This window comes from Plectropomus leopardus, chromosome 22 (assembly GCF_026936395.1).
Source record: "Plectropomus leopardus strain MGB_pleo_1.0 chromosome 22, ASM2693639v1, whole genome shotgun sequence".
NCBI classification, from domain to species: Eukaryota; Metazoa; Chordata; class Actinopteri; order Perciformes; family Serranidae; genus Plectropomus; species Plectropomus leopardus.
In genome coordinates, this window is record NC_142197.1 from 6,221,553 (window position 1) to 6,247,842 (window position 26,290).

The 26,290-nt window shown below is 38.4% G+C and overlaps 1 protein-coding gene across 6 annotated transcripts in view; it reads right to left on the reverse strand.

The window, feature by feature from the left end:
- Positions 1 to 26,290, reverse strand: part of syt1a (synaptotagmin Ia) — a 207,675-nt gene that overhangs the window by 146,014 nt on the left and 35,371 nt on the right. For 5 of the 6 annotated variants that reach the window (XM_088072566.1, XM_042511373.2, XM_088072564.1 and 2 more), the window contains one exon: positions 1,633 to 1,689. The exons of the other annotated variant lie outside the window; for it this stretch is intronic. The gene's annotated coding sequence lies outside the window, so the exon portion shown is untranslated. The remainder of the gene's footprint in view (positions 1 to 1,632; positions 1,690 to 26,290) is intronic. 6 annotated transcript variants of the gene reach the window in all.

A 26,290-nucleotide genomic window follows, 5' to 3' on the forward strand; every position in this document is an offset into this window, starting at 1 on the left:
TAACTGGGTGAGTTAAGCGTTTATTTCATTTGTTTTTTGTTGACTTTGAATGAAGTGAGTTTTACTGTGATAAAAGACTGTTCATTTGAATGGAGCCTGGTGGGCTCATGATAATTTCAGGATTTTAGGGCTGTTTCTGGTTGAACGAAAAAGATCTTACTCTTTAGGGGGAAAGATGTAACTCTGTAGGGGTCTTCTCAAATGAAATTAACTTTCAATTTACCCAGTTGGATTTCAAAATATGCTGGCTCTATGTATACTAATTTACTGTTTTTTTTAATTGGAGTTTGGGGATAGCAGTCGTAAGGCTGTTAAACAAAAAGGATCTCACTCTTTCAAATAAGGTTTATCTCTGTAGGGATACTTTGGATAATGTTGCCAGGTGCTTACCATAACAATATGAACCTCTCAGTGGCAAAAAAAAAGAACTTTCAGGGACTGTAAATTGACTGGTGTAATTACTTGACCAATTTCAAAAATCTTTGTTAATTTTAGTCACATAGAGACAAAAACATGGAAAAACTGGGTCCAGGATGAAAAAGCTCTATCTCACAGGGGTACAGTATAGGTGAGATCACAAAATTTGACATGAACTGAGCTTAAATTAAGGTAGATTAGCTACCTGTATTACTACAACAGTACTTATATGCACTGTAAAATGTAGCTCCAGAAGTGATGTTTCGAGCTCACGCTCTTCTTCAGACATGGTTAGATATGAAAAGGCGCCTTTTCATAAAAGCAATATCTATAACCAAGCTTCACCAAGGTCATGCAACACTAACAGACAGCTGTAAGAGACGTTTGAGAAGTGAAAACTACTGCCAAGTGACTGCAGTGTTCAGTGTTTGTTTAGGGGTGAATTTACATTTTTGTGAGACACATGTTTGAAATGTTTATTTCTAAGTGTAATTTCAAGCTTCTCCGTCTCACAGTACTTTATGTAACCAAAGGAAAATCAATAAACAGGTTCTCGAGTGTGTTCTGGGAGAACTAACACCAGTGTGAAAATGTTCCCTCCGCAACTGCAATTTGCATGTTGTTTGCAGGCTTTGTGTCCCTTTGTTGCCAGACCTGTGTGTTTTAAGATTATTTCAGCCCCAAAAAAAGCAGTTCTCCTCTCAAAGTCCAGTCCTCCATATAGAGAATGAACACAAATGTGGACTATTAGGACATCATGGACTGAATGGCCACTCCAGTCAGATCACAGCTGACTTCACTCCATTGAATTAGCACACAGCCTTCTGGGCTACAGGCTCGGGGGCCATGTTGGAGCCTCAGTGGTGAATATTAGATTGCACGCCTCCAGATCTCATTAAAGGAAGCAACAGGACAATGTCTGCATCTCAAATGAGACCAGAGGCCATCAGGCATCCTGACTCCCTGTTGGATTTACTGATTTGATTGATATTGTGCGTGTGTGTGTGTGTGTGTGTGTGTGTGTGTGTGTGTCGGGGTTTAACAGGAGGGTAAGGTGTCCTTTTCAGTAGATATAATTAGGCTGTTTTTACAAATGACACAACTGGGGGTAAAATTGGAATTCGGTATTGTGTAGCACGCTGTATATGACCTATATTATTCTGTCCATCACATACGCAGGTCACGATAGATTCAATGAGGATGAAAGACACTGACCTTCAGTTAGAGGTTTTTTTTTATCCTTTCTTGTCTTCCTTTACAAATGGCAGTTCACTGAAAAGTAAAAATAATGGTGTCAGTGTCCACAAAAATAAAAACATCTTCCTTAGAGACACAAGAAATAAGCCACAGAGTAAAGACAACATCATGTAACACATAAGCAAGTATATTTCCCGCCACAGTGCTTAGTACAATGTAATAAAATGTGTCAAAAGAGTCCATGGAGACATGTGAATAAGTCTTAGTGGGTCAAAATTAGTGGGTCAATGCTTTAACAAAGACATCCAGTACTGGCATCAAATTATTAACTAAAGTTTTAAATAAACTTGTGCCTGAAGGCAGGAATTACAGTGGTTACCCAGTAGCCATGAATTACTACAGTTCAGCACAAATTAAAATGTCCTAATGTCCACTATTAAATAAAAATAAGTGGGCTGATCCTCCAGTGAGGTGGCATGGTAACTGTTATTATACTCTAACTAATCTATTAATTCTCAAATCCATCTTTACGTTAGACTGAGATAAACTTTTCACCGTTAAAATGAGGTGTTACCTCCGAGTTTGAGTGGTGAATCTAATGACCGTACCTCTCACTTGATTTTACACCTCAGTAAACATTTTTCTGGTGAGTTTATGTTCTCAATCACTAGTTTCAAGTCTATAACAGCATGATGTTCATTTTGTAAATGATGGTCCCATTTATGGTTAAATACAGGATAAATTAGGGTGTGCTTTATGGCTTAGCTACCTTGTAATTGAGAAGTTGCTAACATGGAAACTTGTCAGTCAGGATAGAGGTGAAGGTTGGATGTTAATAATTAACCGTTTATTGGCAATGCAAATTTTAATTAATACTGTCAGATGAACAGTTAAAATATATATATATATATATATATTCAATATACTGGCAATACAGGGGGAGATGATGAGGAAAAAAAGGATAAAAGGATCATTCAAAACAGAGGTGATCCCATCAATCAAAAAATACAGGTATAATCTCATTCATGATAGACAGAAAGGACACTTTGCAAATGACTATCACGTTGTTGCTTCTTCTTTCATCATGCAGTATTTCACTTTTCTGAACCAATTCTACCACACAAAGGCTCACAAAATATTCTCCTTTTGGTCTACACTGCCTTAGGAGCACACATAGTGTGAATTTGGGAAGGACAATTACCACTTAGGCTTTTATTATAAAAAAAATGGCTTCAACTCAGCTTCAATCCTCTATTTTAAAAATGTTAATAAGTCTTGTAATAGTTGGTAACAGGAATTAGTGGTCTGATTGAGAGGCAGCAGATGGCACATCATGAAGTAGTAACGCATAAACAACATATGTTTGGCCACTTTAAAGTATTTAAAGGGCAGAAAGGCTAAATGAATCAGAAGAAAGTCATGACAACCATTTATACCTCTCCAAATGAGAACTCCACTGGCTATTCTTCACAAGATCTTTGACAGTTCAACCATGTGATGAAATGAGGAACATATTAATACGACAGCTGCCTGTATTTGTAACCCGGCAAAGCAAAGTCCCTTTCCCACAGCACAAAAATAACCACTAACACCCACTAACATCTGGCTTTTGTTTTTAGCTGGAAAGGTTACAAACAGTATACATTCATGGGACAAATTATTCTGAACCAGTCACGGGTATTTAACCGTTTCAGCTAAGCATGTCAAGATAATTATCGACATATCGTACATTATACGTCCATGAACTTGATCATTTTTCGTTTACCTTATTATTGCTTGTTGTGTTTTCATGCTTTTGTTACCAACCTAGTCAACATGATGCCACAAAAACAGCAGGGTGGACGCACTAATTCTTGCCCCTTTCCCAATGCAATATCTAACCCTGTTTTGCTTTTGTGATGTTGAATGTGATACATAAAAAAACCGTACACAGCTCTGGTCTATTGGCAATGGTGAAAGAAGGCTATTGCCTATTTTTGGTAGATTTTCCCATGTTTAAAAAACCTGCGTAACGGCCGTAGTTTGGTTAAAAAGGGGTATAAGTTGTGAAGCATCAGGAAAACTTGAGATTGTATGAAATATTTTCTCCCACAACCACTTGGTTAAATCAAGTCCAACTCCAGCATGGCCAAAGCTGCACTGTATTTTGGCTTCATCGGGTTTCTTAATTGGCTCTTGCAAGTACACTGCTGTTAAAGAGAAGCCAGGGAGCTTCAGAGAGGTGAGGTGTTACCCATATGTAAGTGGGATGACCAATATCACACCATGTCAGGGGGTGTAAACTTTCCATTGTTACAGAGCTGTGACGAAGCAAACTTCTTCCATGCGTCCCAGAATTTTCAAGTACCTTTTTATAAAATGTACCGATCATAAATAGAAAGAAAACATTGATTTCTTGCCGGTGGACGAAAGCAACATTTCTAAATATTTACCGATCACTTTTCCTCTGGATAGAAACATAGATGTGAAGAGAGAGAAGACGTAGGAAGTTTTGTCAATTGATTGCTAATAACAGAACAGCTCTGGTACTGATTTCCTGCCGTCTCCCAAAAAGATGATGCCGTGAAAGATAAAAACAGCCACTAATTAGAGGCTGATATTTACCAGTAGACAGCAGGAGGGCTTTGAAAGCCAACTCTGTGCTTTTACTAAAAAGGTGTTTCATGAATGTGCAACATTCAGGTGGGTTTGAAAAACAAACACGTCATTGCCTGCCCATTGGGATATCAGGGCCTAAAATAGGTTTTCAAATGCTCGGAGATGCCAGTCACCAGCATTCATTGACACCTTGTGAGCAGGAGGAAGAGTTCCTAAAGATGTTTTTTCACAGCAGAGCAGTCAAGGATAGACAACCCAGTCTCACCCCTTACTTGCCAAATCTTGACGCTTGGTCAGTGACTCTCTGCATTAAATAATGATGCACCGAGACACCCTTTCGCAGCAGTATGGGACCCACCAGGCAGCGGAAAATTGTGACTCTAATAGCTAGTTGTCAGTTACTGCAGCAGTAGACAGAGCAAGAAAGTAGGCAAAGGGAGGGTGGGAGATAAGGTGGATGGGTCATAGAAACCTCAGGACTTCAACCGAGAGACAACTGTTTGTGTCCATAAAACCAAAAGTCAATCAAGATATTTTAATGACAACATAGTGTGCTAGTATGTTTAGTTGTAGTGAACTATGTAACCTATGTCACATGATGTTAGATTACATTAGCAACAAACATGCTTATTTCAAGCCAAAGCATCATTTTCTTTTAATAAAATATTTTAATTCTGTTTTGAATATAGAGAAAGACCTCATTTTCTCATTCTAAACCTCACCACATACTTTTGTCGTCTAAACCTGAGGAAGATAAAGTTTTTTTTACCTTTGCTCTAAATTTAATTTGAAAGGTATAAAGCATGTAACTAGAGTAAATTGACGTGCTGTCCCTGAGCATTCAAAACTGATGCTGAAGGGATACCGACATCGTCACGAGTAGGACTAATGACCAAGCACAGGTATTTGTCGGCTGAGTGAGAATGTGTTGGCATAATAATAATAATAATAATAATAGATAGATAGAAAAGCACTATATAAGTCCTACCTACTCAAAGACGCTTTAAATGAAATGCAAAATTACACAGTTTACTCTGATTCATGGAGACTGAGAGATCCACAGCTAAACTTCACTGTAGGATGTAGCATGAGCTCATGAGTGGTGGCACATAATGTGTTGAATTACATAGTGGAGGCATGGTTAGGTTTTGGATCCTAAACTACTTGGATAGGATATTGTATTTTCTGTTGAAATAACTACATTTGTTATGTACGGAATGTAAGTACATCGTAAAGTGATTATATTATGCTACATACTGTAACGTAACTACACAAGGACGTTAGAGCATAAAGTTAAAAGAAGTCAACGTTGACTTTTAGTTTTACCTAGGACACAAACAGCTGTCTCCTGGTTGAAAGTCATGTGTTTGTTTGACCCTGCCACCACTTTTTCTCCCCTATGTGGACTTTCTCATCTTTTAAACTACCTATAGGGTCCTAACTTTAACAACAGTCTCCTGTGTGATGTCATCAAGCTAAGGAATTTGTGTGCCCACTACTTCAAAAGGATCCTTCCTGACTTTCCATTGGCAGTATTTCCGTTTTTCTGGGTTGTATTTTGAACATATTATGCCACCATCATGTAATGCATTGTTAAGAGGTCATGGTCATTTCACATATTTCTGTGAGACCAGGTTGAAAGGATGTCATAAATGTTGGAAATGCAATTAAATGTAAAAACTAGTGTAAAAGACTAAACAATAAACAGAGGTCAAGGGTGACTAAAACATCGATGAATTTATTTTTTAAAATTGTTTTTTAAATGTTTTGACAAATGTTTTGACATATTAAAAAGCCAACAAGCTGTTGCTAAACTGTAGTGAGTAAAGACAGTGTGGAGTTAAAGCTATAATAAATTTGGCATGATAGCTGATTTTCATCTTTCATTATCCTTATCCTGAGGAGGAAATGCTCCAAAAAAATCATCATCTGTGTGTTTTACCCTATTTCATAGCTTTCATAGCTATTGCACCATCACAACGTTGGAGGCCTGTCTTTCATTCCCTGCACTCATATTCAAAACAGCTGTCTTTATGCCATCTGCCTTCACAGTAATATCCCCAACAAACATTCATCCTGGGAGCGCGCTGGAGGTGAGCTCAAACATTATTATTGTGGAGGTTTCATTGCTTGTATGTGGACAGAGGCCATCAGTCTAATCAGCGGCGTGTGTGACCGAGCCAGACTGGAGTGACATCGTCTCTTCATGTTATGTCCTTACTGAGGTCCTCTTAGGCCTTTTTGTTGTATTAACGGTGACAAAAATGACAGTGTGTAATTAAGCAAGCATCGTTAGTTGGTACATTGTTTGTGGTGGTGTCATGTTATATTCTGTCAACATTATTTTAACTTCATGTAACAGATATGTGATCGATCAGTTGATGTTTACGTACTTTTTGGTGCAAAACTACAAGTAGTAATATGTACTATTAATAGTAACTGATACTGCCTTTAGGTTGATGAGTGTACATGTGCAAATCATTTTAAGTACAATGCAGAATTAAATGGACAAAAAGTAGTCAAGTTTACATCCAAATTTAGCAAGAATGTTTTAAAGACCAGCACTTCTCTACAAAAGAAATACATGGGTCATAGAAAATGAATTCACAAATGAATATATCACACAAAGAACATTTACTTTCAATTTTGTACCAACTCAGCAAACATTTACTACAACAGTCTGACTAGTATGAATGCATCTTTTGCCCTATGTGACCACAAGCAATGGTCTGTCTATATTGCATTCTTCCTAAATTCAAATATCTGTCATTGAGATAAACAACTGACCATCCCGCTGTCCATTTATCTCGCTCCTCAGGACAACACATCAAATATTCTCCAGCGTACACAGCACTGCAAAGCTCATATGGAATAGGGAGGACCATCTCATGAAAAACACAAACACACAATATTACGCTTTGGCTCATATTGGTGTTTAGATCTCGGCATCTATTTAATAAGAGGCTGAGGGGGCCAATGTTTAAGGAACAATGGTGTCCCCTCTGTTCAGCGGCAGGGACACAAAGCCAATATCCGGTATGGAGATATTACCGCTGGGAAGGAAAAGCCTTCATCATTCTGTAAATCTCATGTCATCTTCTCTTTAGAGTTTAAAGCCTGGATGGAGCCACCTCCATTGTTTTCCTGACGCTGGTTGCTCCCTTCCCAACAGACAGGCAGCCTCGACAACAGTCACGTACAAGGCCCACTTGAATTTGGCTAAAAGAATTTGGCAGAACAACACCAGCCAGGCTGTTAGCAAACAGCCAAAAGATGAATACACCTCTGTTCTGCCAAACCTTTGCACAAGGGCACTTGTATTTTTTTGGGATGTAATGAGGCTGCCGCATGAGACCGTCTGGTCTCCCCCATGTTTTTGTGCGGTTTACATATCATACAGGACTGGTGGCTTGTTTTGCATGTAAAGTGACAGTGATTGTCATTTATGAAGAAAAGTTTCTGGCACAACTTAACCTATTTGCAAGGTGCATGGAGAAAGGAGCCCATTAAAGCATAAAATCTCTGGTATTGGAGAAGTATTTCACTGCTGGAAAAATGGGTCTCTTTAAGAAAAAACTGGGTGGTCTATGCAGTAGAAAAACTCAAATTCTTTTGAAATTGGTGCTACGTGACCAGAAAGTAGGCTGTGGCATAGAATCAAGATTCCTACAAATTGAGCCAGGTTAGATTTAAGACTTTTAAAGAGTTTTTAATGCCACATGGTATGAAATTTAAGACCAATTTTACAATAACCAATACTGAGGGGGAAAAAACATTGACATAAATTACAGAGGGTTAGGGACAATCTTGGCCAAATGTTTCTTGCAACATAAAACGTGACCTTTTTGATCAAATTAAAAAGTTAAATAATCTATCGCAAATGTTGAAATAAAAATTTAAGTTTCTAGACTGGAAAACATATACTGTCATAAAAATATCAGTACGGTTACACCCCTAAGAGCAATTCAAAGCAACTCTTGCACTAGAGGCACATGTAATGAGTAAGTCCTGCATATTTCATGCAAAATACCTTGTGACAAACAAAATAAAGGCATCAAATTAATGAGCAACTGTAGCTTTAAGGTTCTAGTCTGGTTTTCTGGTCTCACTTTACTGCGATATCATTATGCTGTCTTGATTAATTGGGGAATTACAGTACATGTATATTAGTCAATATTCTAATGATATTCAAGGAGCACATTTAGACAAATTATTTTCAAATGACACATTTTGCCACAAGCTCTGCACAACCTTTAATAGTAGAAGAGAAGTCATTTTGTTCTGTTTTGTTCAGTTTACTAAAAACAAAAATGCCATTGGTTCCATCAAATGTGATTTGTACTAAAAAACTGAAAGTACTCACAACAGAAACTGACCGATAAATCTACCCAAAATAAATGTACTGTAGCCCTGAGAAACAGAAGGACAGCCTAAAACTTCACAATAAAAAACAAGCGCTGGTCAATGAAGGTCAAGCATGTTTTTTGCTTTTCAATACACCATCTGGCCAAAGCAGGCAGGTAGGCTTTGATGTCCGCATTCACACATCCGGGCCAGAACCTCAGAACTGGCATCTAACTAGAAACAGATATTTTAAAATCCACTTTAGCAGAGACAGACCCTGTGAGCACTGAGAGACATGATGTCTGAATCCCTCCCAGGCAACATGAAAGTTAATGTAAAACCAGCAGACCCAGGAGGTCTCCTGCATGGTGCCTATCAACAGAATCACAGGGGGAATGACTAACAAGACATGAAGCATTTATGGATTTAAGAGTAAAGCTGATACTTTTTTCCTCTGCTGCAAACACAGCAAAACACGAGCATCTGAGGCGGTATTTCGGGCGAAAAAAAGCTATATTTCGCAAAATTGCAATGGAAACACTTTTTTCTCTTTTATAGGTCACATGATGCTATGGCTATACACTTGTCGATAGGAACTGGGTCCCTCGGGCATGATGCAGCAGGCGCTACAAGAGGTGTTACTGCATCGCGTAACTCTTCAAAAGATAAGCAAATCTGGAAGTTTTGAATCCACAGTTCCTCTGTGAAATCGTGGACTATCACCTCCCATAAATCCCTCCCTGGCTGCTCCCGCATATAAGAGGCTTGCCTTTCTATTATTGTTTGTGTACTCGCCTACATTGCCTTAAATTGGAAATAATAGTGTGTGGTGGCTGCAATAGAAATACACCTGCTAATGTTTTGAACATCCATTGCCACGATTCTTGGGATGTTATTGCGAGAGGAGAAGTCTCACAACAATGGAAACGCAGTCATCTTGCAATTGTGTTTTATTGAAGTTTCAAAAATGTTGCTTATTTTTTTTGCACAAAATCATTTTTGTGCAAATCGGTAATGGACACCCACCTACTGACAGGCTGGCACCCATGTGGAGGACAGTGAAAGAGACGTGGTTGGTGCTGAGAGCAGACAGCTGTTGGCCATCGAACAGAGAAGAAATAAGCAGTTAAGTTGTCAAGTGGAAGTAAATGTAGAGTGAAGTGTTTAATATTTCTGCATCTCCCATTGTTGGTTTGTTTTTGTAAATATCACAGGCACCTGCACAAAGAGACTGCAGTATTCTGGATTCAAGTATTTGTCAAGTATACAAGGACATGTAAATATGTAAATATCATAAGTCTGATGACCAGGTTACTGATGTCCATGTAAACGCACTTATATAACCTTATCATTAATTCAGTTTTTTATATGTTTTTTTAGGCTTGGGCATTCTTGTGAAGGTATGAGTGTTCAAACTCCACCTTTTCGGAGCATCAACACTGAAACCACCAGCCAAACTCATTTCTACACATCAGTTCTGCTCTGCCTCTGTTCGTTGAGGCTGGAGGAATAATTAAATGTTTTGTTTGCTTTGTTTTTTTGTGCAGAAGAGAAAGGATGGGTCTCTGCTGTCAGTTACTGCATGATCTGCTGCTCCAGTCTGGCCGGGCCTGTCAGTCAGCATCTCTCTCTCTTGACATCAAAACATTTGATAATCACTGCGCTACAGATGCTGAAGAGAGAGGGAGGGGGGTAGAAAAAAGACACACAGCCTGGTGCACCGTGCCTGCTAATTACGCTGCCTGAGATGTCTCTTTGTCATTGGACTAAACTGGATGACATTTAACAATAAATTGCATTTTGGCCCGTTTACTTAGTTGAATGTGCAAGAGAAACAATCAAAACTGAATGCATGCAAATGAAAACATGTGACAGGAATATATGAAACAGGCGTATCCAGTGCAGCGCATCCGTGGCTTTGCTTTGATTGATTCGAAGGAGAATATAAGCTGATGAAACAGACTTGTCACTTTGATTATGGAGATAAGTTTCTTTGGCAAACATATGTTTACTTCTCAAACCCCTGAAGGCTTTGCCAGCACACTGCTCTGGGTGTAGGTGGAAAACACACTGTAAAATGACTTTACTTAATATAGGAAACCCATTGCCTTGAAAAATGTAAGGACTTATAACTAATCATCTTAATTTTTGTGTATGTCCTTTAAATTTAGTTATATGTACTTAATTCTGTGAATGTGTTGCGACTTAAAAATGACAAGTTTAATAAAATCAATCTAAGTTTTAGCAACTTCAATAAACCAAGTATACTGTGTGTATTCTGCTGGGTGCACACTAGTCAAGCATATTTGTATTTTCTTTAACACATTAACAGAACTTGCAGATCTGCTAACCCTGACCCTGACCCATCACTGGTGAGATCTTCTTTGTGATGATCAAGTTAAATCAGACTAACTGGGTGTGCTGAAGTTAACACTTAAAAATAACAAAGTAATTCCACTTGTCATTTTAAAGTTGTAACAACTTTACAAAATTAAGTAAACGCAGCTACATGTCAAGTAAACTTAACATGAAACTCTACCCTGACCCTCTGTGACATTATTATATATATATGGTTTAAATATAGTTTTCTGGCATTTTTCTCTTTTTTGAATTTTCATCTTTTTAAATTAAAGTTTTAGTTCTTCGTCACCTTTTTACTAATTTCTTTCAATTTGCAGGGCATTTCTGGGCATTTCTTGCCAAGTGCATTTTCTTGCTCAATGCCTTTTTCGTCATGTTTTCAAAAGAAATCACCCTTTAAACCTGAGCAAACAATTTGCTCAGGTTTAAAGGGTTAAATAGTTAATGGAAGGCATCTCAACACAGCACAAGAAAACTGTTGTTGAACTAGGTTTCATGGGGTTAAGTTGTCAGATTTTATAGTGCAGTCGCTAAACAAAAATCTGCAGGTAGGCAACGAAAAAATCGAATCTAACCCTCTAAAAATATTTTATATTCTAATCCACAGCTTGTGTTTCCTTGAAGAGGATCTTTCATTGATCACAAGGGTCCAGATTTACTTTGCAGCACTAAAGCAGACATTTTATACTGTAGATGTTTTCTGATGGAGCCAGAAAATATGAATTACCTTTGAGCCACAGGCATCCTCTTCATAAACATTACCACAGCCCAACTGAAGTGAAGCAAACGTGTGCACTCAGCATTACGTAAATGAAGTAAACCTATTAAGGACTGAGTAAATAAAGAGAAATGTTTTCCGTTGTATAAATGAAATGTTATTTGGGTTTGGCTAAGCGCTGCAGAGAACTTCAATAACCGTCTGGGTAGAGTAGGACGCCCTTGAAGCTGGCACTCAAATCAGACAGCATAATAACATTCAGATGGCCTCCCTGCATGGTGATGACACAGCACTGGCAAGCCCTGCCTCTCCTGTGCTTTGCCCTTGGATGATAAAGCCTTTACCCTTTGCATTTAGTTAGTTTCTGCTCGGCGTATGCAGAAAAAGAAGTACGCTCCTTGCATCCATTGTTGCACCTGACTCGTTCTTAATGCGGGGAGTTGAAAGGTAAGCAGACTTTGCATAACTTGAAGCGTCACATGGTTTATTGATGGAGACAACCGTGACCGTGTGCGTCGCACTGCCAGCCTCAGTGGTCACCTCCCCGGTCAGGATGACCCACTTTGAGACCAACATCTATCAAACACGGTGTAATCTCAAATAGAGCATCTTAAGGCTCAGCCAGGCTGGGTAAGCTGTTCAAGGCAATGCTCTTAGTGTTAAACCTAGATCCATAATTCCATTAGAGTCAATCTGTCTTTATTTAACCCTTTAAAAATGGACCTCCCTAACCCACTACTTCATTACATCTAAAATAAGTGTAAAAAAATGGTTTACATCAATCGTGATGGCAAATATTTGGGAATATAGACGTAAAACACACAAACATTTCCTTGGATTGTCATAAGTTACACCAAATTCTGAGAAAATGTGAATGTTACAATTAAAGAAATTCTGGAATATGTAAAACCTAGGAAATGCAAAGTTATGTTGCTTGGAAAAATAAATGATTGTGTCAATGCTAATGATTGATATTTGACCAAGATATTATTGATCACAAGCATGAAGGCAATGAGTTGGTACAAGACTGAACCCGCTACTAAAGAAAATGTTGAGAAATTCTTATATAAATTATACTTGTGGATGGACAGACGGGGAGACAGATAGGCAGCAGGAGATCGTTGTTTGCATAACTCTGTATATATCTAGAACATATTCATTATTTTTACGGCAGAAAGCTAAGGCTTCCATCTTCTGCAAATATTTTGTTTATGTTTCTGCATCTAAAAATCATGTTTTTATTTTTTATTTTTAAAATCTGATAAAAAACAATATTCATATTTTTTATGACAAAATGTCATGAATTTTTTTATCAATTATTATGATTTATTATATAACATTAACTCATAGATTAGACTGTACAGATTATAAAGCATTTGAAAATACACTTCACAATGTACAAAAATACCAATGTAGGACCTGGCGAACCATTATTATTGCAGAGTTCAAAAGGTCAAGTGATACTGTACCTTCTGGACTGCGAGATAGTGAGATGAAACAGTTGCTGATACAGTATTTTAAAGATTCACAGAATATGAGCCAATCTAGAAAGTGGATGAGCTCCTCTTTGATCTCTCCCTCCTCTCGGCTTAGGTTTGATCAGGACTCAATCCTCTCATGTAACATAATCAAAACTGAATGACAGCACTCAGAGTCGGCACTCCAGATAATCATGCAATCAAATTGCATTATTTGGGTTCCACAGGTGCCACACGAACGGAAAGCATTTGCAACTGAGGCCAATTTGACTCATATTTGGCTCATTCGCCTCGACAGATCTCTGCAGAAATCGTTTTTCCCCATGATGAGAAGGTTTTCTTCATATTTGAATGTTTGGTAATGGGATGTTGCAGACTACAGTTTCAGTGATAATGATTCTGTGAAGTGCCATATCATATTATCTGTTTATAAAGATATACAGCCTGTCCAGCCCTCAGGCCATAATCACCAAGTGTGGTTGCTCAAAAAAACCAAAAAAAAAGCAGTGTATTATTCTACCGGAGAATAAAACAAACAGCTGTAATGCTTACAGACATCAATCACTCATTTATCCATTATTTAAACATAAATGACCAGCTTTTCTTCTCCTATGATTTCTCCAAATCATCCAGACATGGCATTACAGCTTCAAGATGGCACCTAATTAAGAATGCGACGTAATTATGTCTTGGCAGAACACAACAACCTCTCTGATGTCAATGTGAAAATGGGCATTGTTACTGCATGCAGATGGCACATGAATAGCAAGTTGAGAAGAAAAGAAAAAGATCTCACTGAGCAGGAGTCTTTTTGCCAACGCTGACTTTACCAGCCCTGTTTTAACGGTTGCTAGGCAACACTCATTAGTGTGCTCCACTGATGGAGTCAGAGAGATGGGATGTATGAACCCAAAGTTAGACCTCTGCTCACAGGCAATTAGGTCTCTTTAGGGACGGCTTTGGAGAAAAAAATACAAAACACCTGGCATACTGCTCGGGTGAGCCTAAATATACCAAGTAAAGAGAAATGTTTGATTAGATTTTTGCAAGCTTTAGGAGCATTAAAATTCAAACTTTGGTTATGTATTTGCTGCAAAGTCCACACTGCATCTGATCACATTTTGATGCTAAGAGCAACACAGGAATTTAAGTCAAACATATACAAAAAATCCTTTTTTTGAAGAAAAAATCTGTCAATCTTTGCATTTTTGTTACATCGTGTAAACAAACCATGTAGCTATCAGCTGTGCGCTCAAGATCAAACTGGAGACAAAATCTGCAGCAATGGCTCAGCAGCTAGGGCCTGGTTGGCAACAAAAACATGCTTGCCAGGTACAAATAAGCCATTAGCAAAATTCACATTTTTTGACATTAAGAGGGCAGTCACTTTGCATATTTATAGACAATATGTAGAATTTTAATACTTTGTAGTTAAACAGCAGGAGTTGAACCTGAATCAATCAACACTAGATGCCCATATATTTATTAAAGATTTCAACTGAACAAAGTGATTTGGGGGTTTAGTTTCTCTAAAAAAATGGGTGAGCACTTGTTGTATCTTATAATATTTATCAGTAGGTTGTTATTAGGGAAAGTCATTTACTAGAGACTTCTAGCTGTCTGATGATCTCCCTCCTGCCACCTTATTCAGGTTTTTGTAGCAAAATAAGGAGGTATTGAATAGATAATTCCTAATTTCACCTTCATGAATCAGCAGTTGCTCATCCATTGTGGCGCTTTGAAATCGACCAACAGGAATAAATGAAAACATGCCATTCTACAAAAGATCAGCTCAAAACAGCACACCAAGTTGCTTACAGCACATTTCGGACAACTCTGCCATGTCTTGCCTCTTCACCCCAAAAATCACAGGTATTTTCTAGTACAGAAACAGCATTTACCACTCTTCACCCTCTCACTTCTATTGAAATTTGATCTCCTTCATGTTGCCAGTAGTCAACTTGGCAATAAATTGCTCACAACAACAGCAACTGGTTAATCTGTTTATGAACACACAAAACATTATGTTCATCACAAGGTTGGATTTAGTGCTATGAAGCAATTGGCACACATCGCAGATGTAGGCTCCTTTTAGGCTACTTGCCAAAATGTGGCATAATGATGAATTTCAATTCGGCCAGTCTGCATAAAATCAAACTGGCCTAAGCTAATACACTGGACGGGACAGGAAAAAACAGGAAGTCTAATCAACTCTAAAAACCACATTGCCAGTGTCAATGGGAAAAAAGACAAATACAACAATATTTAACAAATAAAAAAGAAAACGCATCAATTAAGGTTGGTAACATACTGCTTTACTCTTCAATAAATTTTTAGTTTTTTGCATTTAGATAACAGCTGCTAGTGTTCCACTTTATCAGAGCTGTTTCATTACTGCTAGAAATGCCAAAAACTGCCAATCTATTGACTCAGATGTGAAAGTGAAAATGAAACCATAAGAACTATGAGGAATGGAAATACAAAGCTAAAAAACTAAGTGTTATTGTAGAAAAATACACAGTTTTTAGTGTTTGAAATGAGCAACTGTGACCTTAAGATAAGCACAAATCACCCAGAATCATAAAAATTGCAAGCGCGCACGCACACACAAACACACACACAAACACACACACACACACACACACACACACACACACACACACAAACATACACACAGACTCATTTAAATTTTCTCCCAAATGATGCTTAGTTATTCTTTTCATTTCAAGACTGGACGGAAGAAAATAACCACCACTCTTTAGAGAATGCCCTTGTTACTGTGGGTGCATATATTTGATCTCAACCACACAGATCACATCAAGATTCAGTTCATTAGTTTCAGATTGAGTGCTGGGTATTTTGCAGTTAAGAGAGTAGAGAAAATCCAATTTTGCGCTCATCCTTTTCGCCAATTCTGTCTTTGGGAATCTTTGTGGTGGCCCGTCTAATGAGCTCCCATGAAATTTGGTTTCCACACCAGACAATATACCTCATTGTTTCCCAGCCAATGTTTATTTCTCCTCTCCCCTCCACCCTGAGTGCATGCACGTGCTCCCACACACACCACACAAAATGAGGCAATTTGAATTTGAGGAAGTTGCCAAGTGGAAGTTTTCAGTCATTACTTCGCAGCCAATTGATACGAGCTTTACTTAGATGAGCAGAGTGGTCTTTTAGGTGACACAAGTTATTAGTAAGTTAAGTGCAATACACTATGAGAGTCAATCAGAGCGGACTTTAATTAAACAATGGGCTCTGATCTTGCAATATGTGCGTTAAAGGAACTATTGGTCATTGTAATCATTAATCTTCATTCTGACCATGAACTTTGGCAGCAAGACTGAAAGAAATAGACAAAATTTACAGTCATTTTGCTAATTACAGAGTTTCTTCTACCATTGCTTTGGGGTTGCAAAGGTGGGGGGGCTGTTGCTGATGTTCCCACTAGTTTCTCCTTTCTGTATTTCACTAAGACCGGGACACACACACACGGAGCAGAGTGTAGGAGTGAGGAGACATGAACCTGAATGTTACTCAAGATGAAGACAACTTATTACATTAGTGACTTAAACCAACTGTAAGTAAGAAAAATAAAATATAATACATGTAATATGTTAAGCAATGACTAGACTCCACCAGCCACTAAGCTAATTTATGCACTGTAAAATGCCACAGGCTTAAGCTAATAATGGTGACTTGCAGTAAGGTACCCCCTAGGTTATCACCCCTAGGTTGACAAATAACATACAACAACAAACATATAATCAGGCATTCCAGTACAGATAGCATTCAAAAAATTTATTCAGGATCATGATCATAGCAAATGAATTATGGTTAAGATCACTATAGTTTGGGTTTGGTTGATTTGGGAATGATCATGGAGGTGTTTAACAAAGGCTAAAATGCTTGCATGTCTGTGACAAGCACAAACTCTGATCCTCCGAATAAAAGTCAGCTATATGCCCATCCGCCACCTATACAAACACACCATTTCCTTTGTTAGCGCTACATGTTGGCACTAGGCATTAATCCTGAGGTGCCAAATTCTGTGTCATAGATGGAATTACAACTGAAACTTAGCTCTTAAGGTCATTCATTTTCGTGCTGTGTCATGAATACATAATGCAAATAAGATCATCTTTTCGTAGCACTCCACTTCCAGATCCCTGCACTGTTTTCTTACCAAAAGTAGGTCAACTGACAAGTTGGAAGCATAGTGCATAATGCTACAGACACTTTTTGCCTTTCACATACAAAGCAACAGGTTTTCTGTGTTACAGAGTACAAGGGTACTGTCATCGAGGTGGCTGTCTGTGGCCCTGAATGCCCTACATGCTTATTTTTGGCCCGCCGTCAGTATTTAAATGGATAAACAAAGGTCCTCTTGTACGTCAAGACATCAGGATACAAAAGCACACATACACACACACACAAACTGCATCATCTAGCAGCCACATAGATTAGACTGTTTTAATCAAGTTTGTTTGATGAGAGCATGGTTTGACTGGGACGTGCAGCTGGCAGCAAAGGACAGAAGAATTGAATTAGTCCCTCTGTAGACGATACAGTAAACCTCTGTGAAGATTTGCTCTTACAAAGAATAAGCGCTGACATTTTTCCATAGTATTAAAAAATGTCTTATTTATTGCAGATGACATTTGGAAAAAAAAATGGCATGGACAGCAAAAGTCCAATGAGACCAATCCTTAATGTTTTTCACCAAAAAAAGAAAATACAGAAACAGGATATCTGTATAAATAAATAGTCATTTTAAAATAGTCATTTTAAGTTGTTTTTTGTGGAGTTTATATAAATATAAATATGGAGTTTTATAAACATTTTTGAAATAAATTTTACACATATTTTGCATAATATTGCAAAACATTATTTTCTCAATGTCAGTATTGGATAATTTTGTTTTTAATAGCAAACACCCGTGAACCAATAACTAACCAATTACTTTAAAGAAAAGAAATTGAAAAATTGTGTGAAAAACAAGAGACCTTTCCTTTTAGTCCAGTGTTCAGTTGACTCGGTGAGCTTTAGCACTGCATTTCAAAGCGCAATTAATTCACAGGTGGTGAAATTTTAAAGTTTTGTGATGTAAACGTCTTGCCTTTTATTCAATTTTCCTTGTCTTTGCTGACAAACAACTGGCCAGCCACATTTAAACGCAAAAAACGAAGTGCCCACTGTCCACACTGGTCTCCAGTGCTTGCTAGCATTGGCCACTATGCACTGCGCACCACCTGTGGGCTATCTATAGAGGCCGCTCATTTGGCCATCATCACTGCTAATGTCATCCCGCCACCAGAAAGGCACTGCTGCAGAAACATGGTAGCCACCCTCCAGTCTCCCCTCCTGGTAGCAGTGGCTTCATTTTGAGCCTTAAAACCCCTTTAGCATTGTTAACCATTTAAGCATCACTAGCTGTACTGATACTGCTAATGGTGCTAACTGTGTTAAAGTGGGTTTGCTGCTCAAAATGAAGCTGCTTGCTCACTGGGTTGCGGTGGGGGAGACCACAGGGTGGGCACAATATTTCTTCAGCAATGTTGTTAGGTCCAAACAGAGTTATTATCAACAGCAGTATTAGCTTGCTCCCAGACCCAGTTGGTGCACATTGCAGTAAATTAAAGAGCAGCAAAGTTAACATATGGACCGAGATGCATTACTGGTCAAAAATATTTCCGGTGGTCAACCAATAACAGCTGACCTAGCAAGTCACATGTCATTGATGTCAGGAGAATATGCACTCATATAGGCTTTCACGACAAAGCGAAATGCAACGTTCTTGTTTAACTTTAGAAATTTCAACTAGTGCATTTGAGTATTTGCAAATCTTGCAAATTTGCATCATTCAGGTCTTTGCATTTACTTTGTAATTGTTCAACGTGAAAAATTTGCTTTGCATTTTGTGTGAACGCACCATTACAGAGCTATCAACGAGGGGTCACTTACCAAACAGATATCACTTATCAAACCACAAGCTAGATGATCTGAACCTGAACTGATTAACTGTTAACATCTCTAGAATTAATATAAGGATTCTTTGATTTTTTGAAAATTAAAACTCTAAATACAAAGCGCACTTAGTATATTTCATGACCTAATGACTGCATTAAAACATACAGATGTCACAAATGAACTACACTGTGAGAGGTCTTTTCACAGCAGGGACATTTAAACTGTGAAAAAGGCAATTGCTAAACATAATGCAATTATATTCTTGATAGTATGTATTGAGCCCAGCAGCACATATGAGCGAAAAGCCTCTGTCAACCTCCGCTTAATAAAAGTGGTGAAGCCAGCAGGGTGCACGCAGGATCCAGCTGTGAACCGTCGCAATTTCATATTCACTATTCTATCAAGCTATTTGAAGCTTCTGTGACCTTTTATGTTTCATTAGGAAGTCAGAGCACAACGTCCAGCACGTCAGGGCTGAACAAAAATGGCCACGGTCCCTGAAAGCTTCAACCACGATTTGTCAAACATCTGCTTCCTTCGAAAAGAGAGGTTTGAAATAATGAAGCAGGGTGTGGCCGCAAGTATAGCTTAATGATGTATGAAAAGGCCAAATTTTTGTGAGTCTGGAAGCCACCAGCCTGACTGAGGTTTAAATGGCGTATTACCACCTACAGTTATGGATATAGGTTAGATTATGACTAATGTGATCCAATATAATATAAAAAGTCCAGCCAGTCTGATCGGTGACCACACCGTCATCGTCTCTTTGTGACGCAGCTTGTTCGGCCTAATCAGTTGTTTTTGTTCTGGCAGAAGGGACACCACCCTCCCCAGCTCACGTCCATTATCCTTAATTAACAGAGCAGAGGGCTGCAGATGAGGCAGAGAGGCTCAGTATGGAGACACAAGTGAGGGCTGCATTAGAGGAGCTCATGATACGAGCAGACTGAAAGAGAGACCAGGAAAAACGTTTCAGCCTTCTTTAACCAGCAACATTTACAAGAAAGTTTGTGCATAATGAGCGTCATGCTGCTTTTAGAGAAAATGACATGCTAATTTGACCTACTGATTTTATTTATTTCCCCAGGAATTTCTCATCACATCACAGCGCCACACTGGATACAAGTGATTCAGAACTTTATGAAACAATGACATTACAGCTAATCAAACCTGGTAAAATGAGAAAATTAGTACCCAGCATATATAAGTGCAGCCTCTGTCTACGTTCAAATCAGCTACCTATTCAACGGTAGAAAAGTATAATTAAAGAGCTCTTATTGTCTAGACTCCCCGACCCCCCACATATAACAAGGTCTAAGGACAAGTCATTCTCTCTTAAATCACTTACACACACGCCATGAGATTGTAAACTCGAACATGGAGTGAAAAAATAAAAAACAGTTTTCCATTGTATTTGAAGGCATCAGTGAGAATTTGACCTTCAGGTATCAGCAGAGTCACAACAATGTAAAGTGCATTTGTTAAAGAGGAACTCAACCTGTTCAGAATAACATAGTACTTTAAAGGGAGATTGATGTATAATTTGTGAATGTTAATAAAACTCTGTCTTACAGTAGGGATGAACGATTTTGGATTTTTCGCCAATACCTGATATATAACAACTCGTGTCAATAACCAACACCATTATCGATATAACCCCCCACAGATATACATGCAAGATTTCAAGATCCTTCTTATGGGATTAGTATGCAAAACTGTTCTGATTATCATGACTCATATATTTGGATGCTAATTTGGAAGTGGGATATTGAATTGGTTTGGCCTTGGCATTATATCGTGCATATAATCAATGTCAGTCAATCCTTTCATCTCAGGATGCTCAATTTCCCCTTTTAATTGGGACTTAATGTCCATAGGAAATGCCAAAATGAGTACTGTAATTTCCCAGTGCCACACTATATTCATTATCAATGCTCGGTAAACAAAGGCCTCCATTGTTGCCTTGCTCAGTCTCAGCCCACAACTTCAGAACTGATCCTATTCCATTTGCATTTCGGCATATTATAAGGAGCAATTACCAGCGCTATAACAAAAGCGCTCTCCAGGAAAGTCATATATTGATGACTAATTAGTCTCTAATGAAAACGTAACCAGCCACTGCTTGGGAGGTTAAATGACTCTGCTGATTATGCTTTCTGCACATGCATATAGACAATCTTATTTTAAAAAGGTGATGAGCTCTCGGGAAGTGGGCGGAGGGACTCCTTTGATTGGCTTGTGTTTTTTTCTGCTCCAGTTCCAGCAGGGATGTGTGTTTCATAAGGTGGCCTGTTGCATCATCTGAACTAGTCTGTGCTGGACAGAACTACACCTGCTCTTTGTTGTGGCATGTGTACGCATGCATGTATGAGACAGATAATCCACGAAATCATAATCAAGCACTAAATGAATCAGCTGAAAAAAACAATAGGTTAATTTTCCTGATTCTGTCATGCATAATCCACATTAACTGTCTCGATGAATGAAAATCCTCCTCAAACAATGTCTCCCTGGAAATATGTATAAGGTCATTTAATAATATAACTATAATGTTTTTCAGTCACAGCTTTTATCTACGTCTTCTATTTTGTCATTAACATTGGTTTAATAAATGAAATTAAAGGGCAATATCAACTTTTTCTTTTGCTAGATTTTACCTAATCTGTGTAGTTTAAAAATAAAGGCACTATATTTTAAACCTGGGGTAGGCAGCTTTATTTTGGCGTGACTGGGCAAAAATCTCATAATAAACTTTAACCATATTGTAATTCAAGTGGTCTGAGAGAAAACTAAAGGTCTACATTTCTTCTTAGCGCTTTTTTAGAAAATCTAGCCCATTATTTTGGTCAACTGGTCATTTCAGATTCTGAATCTTGCAGAGAAAGTATCTATTCAATGACAAGCTACACTGCAAAGCAACTCAAAAAGGAAGACGGACTTATCAAAAAGAGAGCCTGATATATATTGAATATTAAATTTGAGTTTTTTTTTTCAGATATTGCTGTTAAGTCTTGAAGGCTATAAACTTTAATTTCTATATCAATGAGGGCAGGCTAGAAATGAGAAACACTTTTTAATATGATGTAAGCCAACAGCACCAAAAACTACAGCCTCCAAAATGACCTTCCAGCTAAATCAATAGCTCTTTAAAACAGTTGTTTTTTGGGGGTGTTTAAGAAAAGGAACATAAAAACCTCAATGAAAGTAGGATGTGTGACCTTGCTGCATTAATTTTAGCGAGGTGTCCCTAATAAACCCGAAAACAAGAGCGGAAATATGTGACGATGTAAGTCCAAACCATGAGAACATGACAGTGAGGGTAACCTCAAAGTCAGTCCTCCTGAGGACAAACAAGTATTTTGAAGAGTGAAGAGAGGAGTGCAATCAGGCCCCTCTTCTGACTTGTTATTCCTGCACAGCAGCTCCCACTGAGCCCCCTGATCCCCTCAAATCACATGCAAATGTAATTTATGTTTCCAAGTTGGCCACATCAGCTGCCCACCCACTTCCCTGGGATATTTGCATGTGAAGATTGCACTGCTACACCAGTGAGAAGGTGGAGATGTGAGGAGGGGGGCTGACTGTGAAGGAGCGGTATGTACCCGAAATAAATCCATATTCATCGGTTTGTTCTGGAAAGCTTGCGGGACACCACAAGCCACAGAGTGCAGAGTGCATCAGCCCGATGCGCGTCAGCGTGATGTATATACCATAGAATAGTCTTGGCCCAGCCAAACCAATGCCTGTGGCTACATGCACACAGAGACACCACATATTTTATTAACACACTAAAATGTAGGTGTGATTTAGTGTATTTCTTCAAACCCTCCTGAAGATATGACTCATAGCTGATTGCAGTTCTTGGACACACCGTACTAGTACACTTCCATTTCAGAATTTCAGACACTGCAATGTCAACCCTCTTTTTAAATTCTCCTTCTTTAAAGTGGCTGCTAATTGAACGGATAGAGACAATGCATGTTATCAGTTTGTCCCAAGACTCATTGATTGGATGCAAAGAAATCAAAGAGCAAATCACACCAAGCAAAACATTAGCCTTAGAAAAGAGGCCCCTTCCTCATGTACCACATCTGGTCCTTTTCACTGTTTATCTTTCCAAATCTAAAAGCAATTGAAGGGTTTTACGGGAGCAGTATGTGGGATTTGGTGACATCTAGTGGCAAGGATCATAGATTGCAACCTGCTGAAACTTCCCGAATGTGCTAAGTGTGACCTTCTGGTTAGGATTCCTTCAGCGTTCTTTGTTCAGTAGTAAAAAGTAACACTGATTACTCACTGTTCGGAAAGTTTTTATTGGGAGCCGAATTATCCACAGAGGTCTCTTAAAACCAGTAAAGACACTGAATAACAGTTTCATGTTACGAATCAATGTGTTTCTGATGTTGTTCGGCTCAATGGAGATACGCCACTGGCCCAGCACGTAGCTACAGTGACTTCACCCATCAGTTCACAGAGTCCCGTTTTAAAGCCTTGAGTGCACCTTTTCAGTCATCAGTCTTTTTTGGGGCCAGAAGTGACATATTTTGGACAACAGGGTAGAACTGGGGAGGAGCGAGGTGTAGATCGGGCTCTGTAGCAACGCCTCACAGACTGCCTATCACTCAATATGTGTATCTTCAAGACTTAATAAAATGGGAACAGGCGAGTTATAGTAGAGATAAAAATTCACAGCCTGTCAGTCGTCATGAATGTTGAAATTACCAATAGACAGCAAACCCATTTTTATGTATTTGATTAAGTTTATTTCTGCTTTTAAGTTAGGGATGTTAACATGGAAGTCTGTTTGGAGCCAGCTAACTGATAAATTGCAGTTTGCAGTTCTTCTCGCATTTGTGTCATTTTTCAGCCTCGGAGACTGCAGCTTGACGAAAAAATGAAAAATGAAAAAATTCAACACATAAAATAGCAAAAATGTTTGTCCTTATCTAGAGCCATGTGTTTAGTTTGTCTGTTCTGGGCTACTGTAGAAACACAGCAGTGCAACATGGATGAGGACCTGCTCCTGATGTAGATATAAACAGCTCTTTCTAAGGAATCGAAAACACAACAATTCTTATTTCCAGGTGATTATACATTAAAGAAAATATACTTATTATATTATATTCCAATTCAGCCAATATATCTTTCTTAATCTTACACAATGGACCTTTAAAGATCAACTATCCTTTTTTCCATCAAGGCAAGACTAAACAGAACCAACACACAGTTAAAGCCACGAGAAACACGAGAAATTCAATTATGAAGTACCGTATGTGGCTATCAGGTTTCTAATAAAAAACTTTTATCACGCAAAACTTTTCCAGGTTGTCAAGCTACTGGTCCACACTTTTGAACTCTATTGTAGCCTGGGGGAAGTCTGCTTTAAGTAGCAGCTAATGTTCTCCAGTGTCCCTTTGCTCTGCAGCCTGCAATGTTAATATAAAGCTGGAAATGTAAAGTGACAGAGAGCACTTTAAAGGTTTTGTTCCTTCAGGCGGCTTGCTTTCAGTATCCAGCCTGCCTGGACTGGAAACAAGTACAATGTGTCCATGTGCGTCTCTAAGGGGAGGAAAAAAAGCCTGTTTTTCATTTGTATTCCAGGAAATTCTGACATTGCTATCGATAGTGATAATCTGAAATGAACCAATGCTGAAAAACACATGGTCAAAATGAAATAAAACTCATCAAAAACTCGTGCTTTTTCTGTCTTCTTTCTACTTTGTGAGGCAGAGAAATGGGATGTGTTGCAATGAAGTGTGATGGATGGTGGTGATAAAGGAGCTGAAAATAAGAAAAAAAAATGTCCAAGGTTGAAACGATGACCAATGAGGCATTGGTGGTGGAGCTGAGGTGATCGATACTGTGACAAAGCTGGCAGTCAGACCAACAGGCAAGACTGAAATAAGCTCAAACTGGGTGGCGTGTGTCAGTCCCAGTTACACCAGACAGTACCGGAGGTAGAGCCGCGTGTGATTTCACATGAAATTTCAAAAAGACTTATGAGATACAGTTCTATCAGCATAATATACTGTGCATGCAAAAATAAGGTGCTTTAAGAAACAAAGTTCTTAAGAATAACTGTCTGGACCATAAAATATAAGCTATTATTTTTACATATCAAAATCTCAATTTGACAGAGAGCAGTTCTGTCACACTTTAAGTTCCAGTTATAATTGTAGCTTACATTATTTACCATGTTTTAACCAACTTTTTATGAAATTTAGTCTGTGACCATCAACTTTTCCATCTATTATGAAACTTGTAGCTAATTAATATTATTTCCAATGAATCACATAGGTAGTAGTAGATAGCTAGGTAGTTATCAAGCATTATAGCTGGCAAACATTAGGCAAAAACTTTCGGTTAAACTTTAAAGCAGATCGGGAATCTCACCAACTTGATCTCAACCTCTCAACCGGGACCACATGGATTTGGAGCTGGGAAATAGCTAGATAACATAAAGCTAAATAAGCTTAAACTTGAGGCAAACTTGAATTAGCTGTAATCTACAGGGACAGGACAAACTACAAATAAAGATCGTCTCAACCAACTTGCACAGGCTGTTTAGTCTCTCAGTACGGAGCATGAACCTTTTTGTGCCTAATCATAACCACGTGCTAACCACAGTTCCCACACATTTTAATGGACAAAATTTCAAAACTTTTCCCTGATTTTTCAAGGACAGATTCAAGAATAATTTCAGGTACCAATAACACATATGACGACAGAGCTGGAATGGAAAACTGGGGTACAGAAATTCACAAATCGACATATATATGAGAGGAATGTTACATGGACAGCTACAGAAAGTAAATTTGCCGTTGTGTTACCTCAGAAGTTACAGCCAGAAGATTTCAGTTTCCCCAACAAAGTTCCGATGACTTTTTCAAAAACTTTCAAAGATTTTTACAAATTACATATGCCAACATACTATTCGGTTTAAAAAATCTAACACTACCTCCCTTATACATCTGTTTATTTGTCTAGACATTCTTCCTGTACCGAACTCCCCACAGCGCATCCAAATATATCATATCAATTTTGTTTATTCTCAGTTACAGAGAAAATGCTGTATGACGCTGAGGAACGAAATGACACACTGATATATTTCTCCTCTGCTAACTTCACACCAACTCCTGTCTGAGGACACAGACACACTGAGTTCAAGACACCCAGGAGACAGAGAAAGCATGAGAGATAGAGAGAGGCG